General features: G+C 34.3%; 1 protein-coding gene and 1 long non-coding RNA gene across 2 annotated transcripts in view; one reads left to right on the forward strand and one right to left on the reverse strand.

Annotated features, from left to right (window-relative positions):
* LOC118202871 (uncharacterized) overlaps positions 1-7,990 on the reverse strand; it is a 174,423-nt gene extending 166,433 nt beyond the window's left edge. Inside the window, exon 1 of the long non-coding RNA XR_015039033.1 lies at positions 7,818-7,990. This is a non-coding gene — a long non-coding RNA (uncharacterized LOC118202871). The remainder of the gene's footprint in view (positions 1-7,817) is intronic.
* Positions 5,969-14,239, forward strand: part of LOC118191050 (flavin-containing monooxygenase 5-like) — a 61,132-nt gene continuing 52,861 nt past the window's right edge. The window contains exon 1 of the mRNA XM_035361838.2: positions 5,969-6,106. The gene's annotated coding sequence lies outside the window, so the exon portion shown is untranslated. The remainder of the gene's footprint in view (positions 6,107-14,239) is intronic.

The following is a 14,239-nucleotide window of genomic DNA, read 5'->3' on the forward strand; positions in this document are numbered from 1 at the left end:
ATTGTCCTATGAGTCTTATGAGTCCTATTAAGTCTTTTGAGTCTGATGAGAAATACAAATGTAATACAATAATATACAATGACATAATACAACAATAATGTTTACGAGCAGAGTGTTCATAAAGAGTCCACAAGCAAGCTGTCCTTAATGGGCCCATAACATTTCATGAATTCCAGTTGTTCTAATGTTTCACAATACTAAATTAATTACATTCCAGGGTCAAAATTTATAGTTCAAAAATGCATCTATAATTGGGCCATGAATTGCTATGAACTTAATTCTTGAATTCCAGTATTACTAAGTCAAGAAACGCAGCCAGAATGAGCCCATAATAGATCCATAATGAAATAAATCAATCAAAATAATGCAAACTAATATGTTCATAATTAAATTCCTTACAAAATACAATACAAATTTGCTTCCGTTTTGGTAATAACTATAATATTAGTAAAATCACATAATATAGATTCCAATTCACAATCATTTTTATTAAAGCAAAACGGAGGCAAAAATCAATGTTATTATTAAGCTTAATAATACCAGTTGAAGCAATTCAAAATAAATAATCAAGAGAACAAATTTTGTAGCTGGGAATGTAGTTCTGACGTATAAACCGGACATTGCCTAGAACTTGACATTATGGGACTTGGGTATATTCAGTCCAATAATTTCAGAATTTTGTTACAGGAAAAATACTCTAATGCATTATGCACGAGGAATGATCGTTCTTAGCAGGCCAGCATGCCCATAGCTCTAAACAGGAATGTTTTCCTCTCTTCTCAGTAAACCACCTTATATGTCTCCATGTGTTTACTTGCTCTGAACTCCCGGGGGAAAAGATTCTTTCACTCATACATAACAAAGTGTTCATCTCCTGACCCTGTTGAAAAGACTTCTTTTATCTCTTTGTCCGTTGGAGCGACCTTTAAGGCTGCAACCGGAATCATTAACAAAGGCACAAGATTTCACCACTAATATTAAAATTATTGCACTCTAAAATCACTCATCCTAGACAAAGAACCTTTATGCCACCTTATCACAGTACCTTTTCATTTGAACACCCTTATACATCTATGAAATTGGAAGAAACTGTCGAACACACTCTAGCAGTTGAACTATCAAAAATCCCTGAAAGGCACTATTACAAAAAATAAAGCAGTTAGTGAAGAAGCACCATATGTGATTATATGGTGATCACGAAAAAGACCATATCTTCTATCTGAATAGTCACAGAATCATAAACTTGGTATCCTCATATGCTTGAAGACTTCAACTAATGAGCACAAAAGGACACGTCAGATAATGAGTTTTCTATCATCTGTAGCACACGAAACACGGAGCAAAAATTGATACGTTCTCACAGGCCGAAAGCAGTGATACATATCCATAAAATCACCACATATGAAGTATAATGCAAGGAAAGAAATAACTGAATTTGCTGATGCTTTAGGGTACACAGCGGGTAGAATTCAGTACATAGAGAAGCCATAACGGCTGTAATTCGGCTGGGCATCCAGTAGAACTGAGTTTTGATGACAGATACAGATAATTCATTCCATACGGCTTCAACTCCATACAAGAGTTCATCAATTGTAGTAGATGGCAAGTGGTGACGTGCCAGTATTTCAGCGCCCCTCACCACATGTCCTTAGTGAGTGAAAGATCTGGAAAGTGCTCTGGGCAGGGCAGTCTCAGCGCATTAATGGTGTTGCTTCGCCCAGTTTTGTGGGAGACCTGGGGGTAGTATGAGGGTCTCCCATCCCTCTTCCCCTACCACAATCTCTCGAAAAGGCTTTCGGCTCGCCGTGTATTTTGAATGTGCCTTTGCCGCACATATACTTTACGCTTAAAACATTCATGCCTTATCCCAGATTCAAACCCAAGCCTGTCGGTACAGCAGTCAACGTCACTAAGCACTATACCGACTGGGCGGCGGCCCGGCGAGCAGTCGGGCCGCCGCCCAGTCGGTATACTTCCAGTACTTCCTTTATCGAGGAAGGTTAGAATAGCTCAGGCAACATGCGTGTGCATTACCTTGTTAAAAGATGATGTCATGCTGATATTGAAGATAGGGCACAGCCACGGGTCTGTACACGTTAGAAATGTATCGGCTGTTGGCCGCATTACCGGCTATGTGAACAAGATGTGACCGGGATGTGCACCAATATCACCCTTTACCACCACGCCACGTGCTGTATGCGTATGAAGACAACGAATGCAGGCTAACAAAGTGCATTCTTCACATTGATGCCTCCCTACATTGATGGGTCCATCTTCGCAGAACTGGGAGTCGTCTGAAAAGACGACATTGTGCTAGTCCTATGTCGTCGTTTATTGCACCTAGGCGCACCTGCCTTTGCTGGAAGCATCAATGAAATTTGCAGCAATTGTCGCCATGTTGTTAGTGTGTGGTGGTGCAGATATCTTCGCACTGTTCGTGCGTATACTTATTGCCCTGCACACGAATCAAGTTTCTGACTCAGGATATGTGACGTGGCTGTACGACCCCGCAAGACCAAGAGGACAACATCTGTCCTTTTGGACGTTAGTGGCATTAGTTCCTGCACACTATTTAGTGTGGCCCTCCTAGACCTGACTATTCTATATTAGCCTGACAGTCATGGGATCCTTACCAAAGCTAGCAGAAATACAGCGGTATGATAAACCGCAGTCCCTATAGACCACGATCCTGCCGCGATCGAACTCCGATACGTGCTGGTAGGAGTTTCCTTTTCTTACACGACCTTTGCACTAGCAACCAAAATTCAGATATGATTTCCAAATGTACCAAATGTATACATTATTTATATTTACACATTTACACCCAGTAGAGAACTTTACTCATACCTGCTTTGTGTGCGAGATCTGGAATAGATATTTGCATATCCTGGCAAGCAATACCTTTCACGGAAATTTGACAATTGTTATATGCCGCCTTCATGAGGTAGCGATTTTAATAGCGAGCAGTGTACGTGATCTACCGGGCATCTAAAAGACGCATCTGCTTTGAAAAAGGTACTATAAGTCTTCAGGAAAGTAGTAGATCTGCTTTCCGTTTATCAGCAATCCATTTTTCACGATCTTGCGATTCTTTAGTGAGTTGCCATCAACAAAGTATAATTCATGTTGAGCTGTACTAGGACTTTGCTGCCCTGTAATAAGTGCTGAATGAAATATGAGTTGTGAAACATTTCCCTGTTTACCACTTTTAGAGCTGAAGATGATTTATCATGCTTTTATCTTGAAGCCCTTGAGGTCTTCACTGATTTGTAGTCGATGAAAAAAGGTATTTATTAATGATCTGTAATCAATGATCCGTCATTTGTTTCCTGCTCTTCACATTACTTTTTATACTTAATCCTGACAAAGCCCATGAGCTAGCTGTCCACACCCCGCGCTTCTTCAAATATTCTGGGTTCTAGGCGCCGTGTCATATTTTGTCAAACTCCGATATATCGCGTATTTTCTCACTCTAACATTGGATATACCACAAACTGAAAACTGATTCTTGGGTTTTAAATATGTAACTGCTCTGTGACCTTCGAATGACTGAAGAGTTTGATTAAGACTTTTCGAGGCCCTTAAAGCACTAAAAGATTTTGCTGCTCTCACATGTGTTTACGCCAGTTTATTTCTTCATTCGTTCTCTCTCGTGGTTTTGGTTTATCTACATCTTACATTTCATGGTGAAACTGGCAATAGAAACTGTGCCCCCTTAATAGGAACCGTGCCCCCTTTCCTGAATACCTGAGGACTATTTCATGGTGCACCCTTTTCTCGATACCTAAGCACGACTAGCAATAGGAAATATTTTGGTGCCCCTCTATTTTCCTAAATACCTGAGCACATTTTCGTGGTGCACCCTTTTTCTCGATACCCTAAGCACGTGCATGATCCAGCTCCCCATGAGTGATTGTTCATTATTCAGGCTCACTCAGTTCTACAGGTTGGGGAACGGTAGTTATGAAAAGACTCCTTGGTGTAATTTATTTGCAACCAAAAAAAGGGGAGGGAAAGAAAAGAGATAAAAAAAATCTTTCAATTAATGTTTAAAAAATAATTTAGAATTTTTTTGGAAAGAGTGATTGATGGGGAGGAATACTATGAGTTTTAACAGACTAAAAAGCTAATGATTTGACATTAATACACACTTCTCAATTAATCTTTTGAGGTAGTGCATAGGATCCATCACATCCAGTAACTATTAATGCACCTTAGCGTTTAAAGTAATATGAAAATTTTGTCGTAAACAACAGTGAGTTAAACAAGGTTGGGTAACTGTGGCAATATATTTTATACAGAAGTAAAAATTCTTTTTTTACTTCTGTATGAAACCTATTGCAGTAAAGCAACCAGAACAAACTGCTCAGAAGCATGTCTCGCCCTCTGTCGTTGAAAATTTAAAACAATGCCTAATTGAGTTACATCAAAATTATATATATATATATATATATATATATATATATTCTCGTTTTCCTCTCTAAAATTAAATATTAACAATAATTTATTCCTGCTACTTTCTACAATGATACAGAACAAAAACGTCAAATTGTTTGGGAAACTAAGTTCGCAACTTCACTGTCTAGTCAAAATATCTCAAACGAAAATACTAACAAGAATACAAAAATTGTTAAGAGTAATTTAAGATTTGAAATGTAGATTGAACCTTTGTTCAAATAAGGTGTTCAAGTAGGCTCTGACACAGAGTAACATCTGAAAGCTTTTCGTACAGTTGATAATGTAGGATACAGGTTTGAATGCCATAACAAAATAAGAGTTAGTCCGAAAGTTCCCAAAATTTTACACACATGTCTGTCTTTAATAGGTTTATTTTATTTTACTTTTTTTAATTTAAATTTTCTTTTAAATAACGATACAATGATCATCATACGGAAAATGAAGACGAATATGCAAGCATAATTTAAGATAATTTTGTGTAATGTTTGAAATTAGGTTTATTAGCAGTCTTTGCTTATCATAGATTTTTTAAGAATTTCAAGGGCGATCAGACGCAGGTCCTTCTTCAGAAGGTAAAAAAAAAATAATAAAAAAAAAAAATTAGCAAACTAATTATAATTTTTTTCCCTCCCTCTCACCAAATTTCGGGTTAGATTCCTAAAATATTTCACTTCACCAAAATGTTCGTTAAAAATGAATTGGAATATTTATTAGTCAGTTCATGGCTATCTACTAATGTATTTTATAATTTATTTAGGTAGTGAACCGATTTTTTAAAAAAAAAAATTGAATAACATCGATACTTGAGACATATAACGTTAATAAACTGAATTATATTGCACTCATGAGACTTCCGTTAAAATAAAAAGGTCTTAATAATTAAAGGCTGTGGTGTATAAATATGGGAAAATATTTAAAAACATTTGCAATGTTTGCAAGTGCTATCATAATTTATATTTGTTTTGTATAATGAGTTAAGTTATTATGAAATATTTGTATACATTTAATGTAATTTTCAACTCATATATTGCAATTAAGACTTCTAAAATATTGTTGGCATTAAGTTCTACTCTTTATCAGTTGTTGCTGTAAATCGTATTTTTTACATATAGTTCATAAATATTACACCCACATTAATGGTAGGGCGAAACGGTATGAAAAATTCAAATATAATAATTTAAATATTAAACTGATTAAAATATGTTTAGGAGATTCAGTTTTGAGATTTGTCGCTAAAATCTTTTATTTCATGCCAAGAAGTATAATTGATAAAAAATTAAGAATAAAAGAAAAAATATTTATACAAAAGACAAGAAATTAGTATAATGTTTAAAAAATCCCCCCCCCCCCAAAAGAAAAAACTGAATGAAGAAAATATAGTCCCCGCCCCCAGTTTCTAGTCTCCCACAATTTACTGCATTAATAATACTCTCAGTCAACAATAGTTCTCTAATTTAATACCAGGTGGCAGCACCTTACAAAAAGGACATGAAACTTAGCCTGAAACTGGGCTGCTTTACTTTTGTCTTGTTTAAGGCTGCATTTACCTCGCTGCTGAAACGCGTGTTTAGGAATGGACGGACGCACATTTTTCTTCACGTGAATGTTTGTGGCACTACTCAGCTGACAAGAAACATGGTGTCTTGAGGTATCGTTTTAGAATTTTACCTCTTTAACATATTTTTATTTTATTTTTGAATGAAGCTTGTAGAATGAATATATGCTATCCGTTTTTGTGTATAGTCAAGTGAATGAAATAAGTTAAAAGTTTCAAATGACAAAATTATTCTTCCAAGCAACTAGTCATTTTCATTTTTTTGTTAGCCCATTATTTTGTTAGAGAAACTGGATCATGCAAATGTTAAATTCTGAATATATATTCTAAAATTACTTTTTCTTCGTTAAAGAAATCGCTACTTACACCTATTACAGAAGCAGTAAACAAATAAATAGTTCAAGATAAAAATTAGCACAAATAACCAAGAAATTATCGACGATTGCAGCTTCGTTAGAGTTTCATTTACTTATTATTAAATTTAAATAAGGCAGTTAACAAATGTCAAGCTTATCAACTTTCTTATGTGTTCTATTTTCCCTTACTTTATTCATAGGAAATAGACGTATATAGTTTCGAACTTCAAGAAAATCATGTGTATTGGTATTTTGTAAACAGTGTTAAAAGGGGGGAGATAAGAATTAATATTATCGTTTAGAAATGATTGTTTACTTTGGAATAATTGTTTATAAATGCTTGTTTACTTTTGAGTTTCTTTTATGTCTTAATATTTAAAATATTGTTACCAGTAAGTGGGACTTTGAACAAGAAATATTGTTTGAGAAAGTTTCATATTCTAGATCATATGAAATTAGCTTATTAAAATATTTCCCAGTTTTGAGTTCTATGCTTATGTTTAGGAAGAATTATGTCATAGTTTACAACGGTCTGAATTCTGAAAAGACAAAAACAAATAAAGAAAAGGATTTTCAAAACGTATTTTGAAATTTAAACCTTTAGATGTGAACAGTAAAACAATACAACCTACAACCTTTTCCCCTTGTATTTGATTTAATCTTTGTTTTTTAATTCAGGACCCATTTTTTTTAATCCTTCATTTTTTACAACATTTCTCAGAATATTAGAAATAAATCTCTATGCATATATTATAAGACAGCATTTGTGACTGTAAATAATCGCGAGTAAGTTCATGTGGTTAACATCTGTCACGGAAACTGTTTAAAAATGCTCCTTGAAACTTATTATTGCTTAAACACGCATGAAAAGAGCGGGAAAAGCGGTCAAATTAGTATGCATATTGCTTATCTATGATTTGGAATTTATTTAAAAGCTTTTATTATAATTATTAAGAAATTTGCTTAAATTGCGTGCTGTGTAAAGGACACAATAAAATGGTACATATTATTTTGAAGTTTGATAAAATTTACTTTGTATGTCTTTGAACTTTTGTACCTATTTACTATACGAATAGTTTGTCGCACTAGAATATGTTACTAAAGACGAATAATTGTTTTACAATTTCAAGTAACTGAAATCTGATTCTGGTGTAAAACTATAAAGCTTAACATCAATTAGCACGTGTTTTTAGATGCTGCCGCTTGCATAAACGATGTAAATATGCCAACAAAGCATTAATAGTAGTTGTTTGACAGAGAACGAATAAGATTCCGTACCCCTGGCTACCGGATATATTATAATAATTAAAGATCTTCTGTATGCTTTAATTTCATACCTGCTTCTTTTCCGAAATATTTCTGCATGGCATAAATTTGTCTTGTAGCACCGTGCGGAAAATGCACTTTAGTTTTTTAGCTTTAAAATAGCGAGAAAATGCGAGACTTACTTTTTAGTCCCTCCATCTGTCCCGGATCATGTGGGCATGACTGCCGAGTTCAGAGCAGAAAAATTAAGTTTTCATTACTAAACAACATTTATGTATCAAACAGTTGGCAATACTCTCACGGGAAGAGAGAAGGGTTTCCAAGTTCCCTACTAAATTTGACTGCCGTTGGCAAGTTTTCGTCTGAGATGTCATTAAGTCTGGCTGTGTAGTTCTTTTGTGTATGTTTTATTTATGTTATTTTGGCATTAGTTTGAACACATTCACTATCTTGAAGTGTTTAAAATAGGTATGGAACTGATTTTACTCAAGCTAACGTTGTTTATCTATTCATATTCACTTCTTAAACATAAGGAGATATGAAAAAGGAATTTGCAAAGTAAAAATCTGTTACTCTTCATGCATACATTGCCATTCTTTATAAATACTTTTTGTGAGATTATTTTAAGAAATATATTATTAAAATTGCGTAAATAAATCCTTTGATATTAATTAGTTTTTAAGTAACTTTAATTGCTTGCGATATTATCTCAAGTCAAAATGAGACTATGACTTCAGATAAATCACTTTGGCCAACTCCAGCTTCGCACATCAACAACTGAGTTTTGTAACTGTTTTTCAAACGTTAGTAGGATTACAACCAATATTTTACATTCCTTTTGATAGCGAATTCTAAAAAACTTATTAGAAGGAGATATTTAAACGACTCTATTTTCTGCAACCTTGCCCTGGGGTGTAGAAGAAAATACTGTGCAAAATCTCGCAAGCCCACTAGCGGCCGAGAGGTAAGATCGCTGAACTCTGGTAATTCGAATCCCGACCAACGGGCTAGCTGTATGGGATATTAGCGGTAAAGTCGCTGAACAGTGGTAGTTCGACTTAGGTTCGTTTACAGATGAACGGACTGGCTGCATCGGCGTTTTCGCCATGTGTTACATGGATAATGAGCTAGTTTCCCATACAGAGCCTACCATGAAGCATCCTTTTCCTTAGGAAGTTGCTCTAGCGTGCTTTGCCATAATCAAATAAACCAAACCCTGTGTGTAACGTGAACATAAGCCAATTTCCTTTAAAAAAGGCCATCCACAAAGGCATTACTCCCCATGTAGGCAGATAGTCTTCGCGTACGTTCCCGTAAACTAAAAAAATCCAAAAAAAAAAAAAAAAAAATTTGGTTGATCTTTACAATATGGTACAAAAGCGCTAACTGTCTAAACGTGAGGAATCTCTTAAGAAGGGATATCCGCAAATTAATTTAAGAACAGAAACCTAAATTAAATGAGAATTAATTTTAAAAAGAAATGGATGTTTAAACAATTGAAAATGAGCAACACAGTTTTAAAATTTTCGTTAAAGCTAAGATACGCAATTAAAAAGACTTAACAATCGAATACAGTCTGTAAATTACAGAATCAATAAACTGTAAATTTGTGATGACGTCAGAGGTTATGTGAGCATGCGTACTTATGACTTCACAAAAATCTCATGATCTCTGACGTCATTTGCGACTTTTTTAGTCTACTTTTGCTACTTCAGTTGAAAAATTTCTGGCAACGCTGTTCGAAAATGCGTGATAGAGGGAGGAAAAAGGAGTCTGTACACAAGAATAATAACTAACACATGTAATCAAGGTTACAACCAAACCCAGTGCGTTTGAAGACTACTTTTTCATTTTTGGCGAAAAATCGCGTAGTTTTGTGTCTTTTCTTTAATAGGCAAAATCGGTCGACGGGATTTTCCGTAAGTACCGAAATATCCAAATGATGTAAATGCTCCTTCAGAAATATCTAGTTTAAAAACCACACTATTTCAATAATTCTAGTCGCTAAACCAAATAAGGTCTTTTACGATAATTAGAGAACGCAGTTTATTTCAGTTGAGTGGGAATTCGGAAACTGTGTTCAACATATTTTTAACGTTGCTGGTTACCATTGCTTAATATGAAAGAAGTTTTAGAAAATTTAAGATTATAAAAAAAAAAATGCTCGCCGTTCAAAAAAAAAAAAAAAAAAAAAAAAGTATCTGCATATACGGCACCAGAACGGTCACTCCGAGCCTAACTGGAACAAGCTGTCCTGAATTAAACCTTTGCTATTCGCTCTTGGTAAGCCCAGCAGAAACATCTGCGACGAATGTTGCACACTGTAATCCCAACATTCTGAACAAAAGTTTCTCCTTCAAAGTGACAACCCCTTTTTCTAGATCCATTTATAGATTAGAATCTACGGCATTTAACCCTAGATTGGGTGACAGGTGTTATTTGTCCCAAGTTTGCAACATTGTGTTGATTTTTCGAGTCTCTCCTTTCAGTAGCTGAACGTTAATTGTCGGTGTTTTTTGTGGCGGCATTAACACAAAAATAATTGTCCTTATTCTAGATACGTTTTAATAGATGGGTGACATGCGCCTAATTGTGCAACACAAACATATGCACCTTAAAGGAAGCCATAAACTTGTTGCGAATTTGATCTCTTTACTGTATTTACTTCTCTAGTGCATTTCATTAAACGCCGTAAATATTAGCATCCATATTCTGCATGTCCGCTGACGACATGTTAAACATCACTTGTTAAACATTAACAGTGAGGCAAACTTTTAGCATTAGTTATCCGATTATATTTTGAAATTTTCCAAATTCGTATTTATTTCTTTTATAGTCTAAATCTAAATTTAATATCTAATTAGTTGACTACATGTCCATCTCCTGTTACATTAACACGAGGCGTACTTTTAACCTTAAATATCCCATTTTGTTTTGGAATTATCATAAATTTTATTTACGCTTACATCTTTTTGAAAAGAAAATTTTCAAAAATTTATTTCTTATTAATCTAATTTGGCCTTTTCCTTATTTTTCATAATCATTAATTGCTGTAAATATCTTGCATTTACCTTTTATTCTCCTAACAAGCGTCATTTGACAAAGTATGTATTCGTTTAAAGTGTTAAAGTGCTTGCTATGCTATGAGACATAGCTGTGGGTTTTCGTGATACGTGGTATTTGTGATAACGATGACTAATGTGATAAGAAATCTTGAAAACTTACAGTGAGTCAATGTTTCTAGATGTTAAAAGCCATACTTGTATTGTCTCAATATTAAAAACTGAATTGCTAACCGGAAACCTCATTAAAAAATAAATATGTCGGCACTTCTACGTTTGGATTCAAGTCTTACGTAAGGCATAGTTTTTGCATTGATTCTTATATTATTTTATTACCGCAAAGCGCTCTCTACGGTATCTCCTGTATTATTCCTCCTGTAGGAGGAATTTCTAAGCGAAACTAATCCGTGCTGACGTTATACATACGGGGAACGACAAATATTCTGTTAAGGAAGCCCATATAGTTGTGTGAAACTGAATCCGGCACAAATATTCTAAATCCGAATAATATTTAAAATGTTCATTTGAATCATTTAAAATCGGCGCCCTACAAGTTTTAATTCTAGGGGGATTCTTCTCTGCTCTTTCAAAGTCTAACAGAACGGATTTGCTGTTTTTTAACTGTTGCGTGTGTGAAGTAATCAAACGAACAAACAGATTCGTTTTACTGAGAATAATAATTTGATGTGTTCGGTAGAAATGATGGTTTTAGCTTAAATTTCTATAATGGCTAAGGGATTTGGTTATTTAAAAATGATATTTCGGTCGCCATAAGAAATATAGACTTAGCATAACAGACAAACTAGAATTATTTGAGATACAGTTTTCCCTTTTTATTGCAATATTTTTATAGTATAGGTTTATTATATATTAAATGTAAGGCATGTAAATTATTTTTCACCCCCCCCAAATAATATACGCAGCCTCGTTTTTTATTCCCTTTTATTACTTTTGTAAGTTTATTTCCTTTAATTCTATTTGATGCTGTTTTGTTGTAACACTTTGTTAAACATCGCAAATAATGTGTTTTACTTCACTTGTCTTAACATAAATGATGCTATTTTTGATATTGTCTTGAAAGTTTTCTCATAGGCACTGTATGAACATCTTTATCTAGGTGGAGGCGCCGGCTAATGATAAGAATATTGGTTGAACGTCACATCAGAGTGCACAAGTGTATTTGGATTAGGGATAGGATGCTTTCGTGGCGAACTTCTAGGAAAATTCATATATTCACGTGTTTCACATGTGGAAAACCAGGAAATGCTCAAGCAGACAGTCCGTTCGCCACCGTTTCAATCTTGGCCGTGCAACTACTGCTTAGCGGTCTTATCCATTTGCTACCCTTCGGCGACTTAGTAGATAAGACCGCTGAATACTGTTAGTTTGACTTTGGTTAAAAAGTTTGCAAATGGGGTGGCTGCATAGATGTTTTCGCTGAACATGAATATGAGCCAGTTTTCCTTAGAAAGCTCTAGTTCAGTCCACTCTTATGTTGGCTTTTTTTTTTTTTATTTATTTTTTTTATTTTGAGGGTATTATTTAAAGTTTATTATGGTTCTTTGAATTGAAATTCTTGCATACTGAACTGTGAAACTTTTGTTCAAATAAAAAGGAATACCTCGAAAGTATGCGAAATCTCAAATACTATGATCTACAGAGAAAGATGTGAATAAGAGTTATAATACCTAGAGTTTTACAGATGGAAATGAGGACTTCAGATACATTTCTTTACTAATAAAATTTTGAACTATGGAATAATTCGCCTTATGAATTTATAAAAGGGGTAATTTAATTAGAGATCTTTGTTGTTTAAATAAATGTTCACTTCCCTCGATGCAGTTTTAGCACGTAGTGAAAATTACTGCAGTTTAAATTTGTAGCAAACATACGATTAAATTAAATTTGTGGCATATTTTATTTTTTAGTGGTTTTTTAAGTTAGCTTATAGAAAGTTATTGTTATATGCAGAATTAGTTTAGCATACGAAATGGAGGTTTCGTTAATATTTAAAATTAGATGATTAGGTTGCGGGATTGATGTTCATCAAATGTTCATGTGCAATAATGTTAAAAAGATAAATTAAGTGATAAAGAAAATAGCAAAATAGACTGTCCGAATGTTGCGAAATAAAAAATTAGCAACATTTTAAATTTGCATATGATGTATCATTTGTAGTTTTTACGCTGGCATAGTCATTCTGCTGCGATTTCAAATTTAGCCTATTAGAACTGATATCAGAGTTATGACGTTTTCTTTCTGTGAAATGCTCGAATATATTCATAGACACCACGCTGATGACTCATTCACTGTCGATCATAAACATGCTTTATCAGGAAAAGACGTGATCGGAGTACGTAGCATTTATATCGTGAGTTCTAGGGAAAAGTAAACAGTTTTTTTCATCTTTTTCTGAAAATAAGTCGATCTAACACTAACGAGGCTTTCAGGATTTGGATTTATCTTGTGGTAATTTATCTTTTGTTCTTTTTCATCCCTTCTCCCACAGATCAAACTTTTAAAGGTTAGTCTCATAATTACCTGCTTAGGTCGCACTTCCGTCTATAGATGAGTCACGCTGGATAAACAGAAAAAGGGACTTGTTAGTTCGTTGACCCAGAATATGCTAGATTATGATTTCAAAAGTACTGAACAAAGCCGTGGATCTGTTAATTTCATTTTCAGTTTCCCTTCCTTGTTTCTCAGTAGCGCTGAATGAAACACTCAGCTGGATAGAAGTTCACACGTTTAAAATATAGAGATGTTTCTGTAGATTCAGGTAAATAAAACATTTTGCTTTTAAAGCAAAGTGATTTTTAGTATTAATTTTTCGAGTCTGTGACGAATGCAACTAATTTTTCAGTTGCAGGTTTTTTTAAAACGGAAACGTGATTAAAAGTGTGGTATTTACAAAATAAAATACCGTATTTCCTCGTGGGTCTTCCTTCCAATAGCTTTTTAGCGCCAAGTTTTAAAAATAGTCGCGTAATTTTCCTCTTCCTGAATGCATTCAGAGAATGAACTCCCCCAAATTTTAAAATGGGTTCATCCACGTAGTGATTGTTTTCTTCTTACTAACAAAGACAAACCCTCGGAAACTACCTGCGAAGGTCACGGTGAACCTTTCCCTTCTAACTGCTGAACTTTTTAGCTAGCCTAATACAAACTGACCAGTCAAACGAAGCAAGCATGAACTGATATTCAGTCGATGATTCCGTTGAATCAGCGGCACATTCACGTTCTCTAATTATGATTGATCTGAGGCCTAAGGAGTAGCAGAGAAAAAAATAAGAATTGCCGAGATTCAAGTTATATTGGAGGAGAATATACAGGAAATGGAGATATCTTATTGTGTATTGTAATGCTAATATTACTGTATGTTCTTAATGGAATGTAGGTTTCTTTTAATAGTATTGTGATAATTACCAGTACTTTATCCATAACTAATTTTCATTTGTTACGTTCTTGCTGTAACTGCGTCCTTCGGAAATTAAATCATTCGCATAATTTTACCCCTTTCGATTTTCGTACGATAAAATTAA

This window comes from Stegodyphus dumicola, chromosome X2 (assembly GCF_044657685.1).
Source record: "Stegodyphus dumicola isolate Sdum_Otavi_A_Nest chromosome X2, ASM4465768v1".
Lineage (NCBI taxonomy): Eukaryota > Metazoa > Arthropoda > Arachnida > Araneae > Eresidae > Stegodyphus > Stegodyphus dumicola.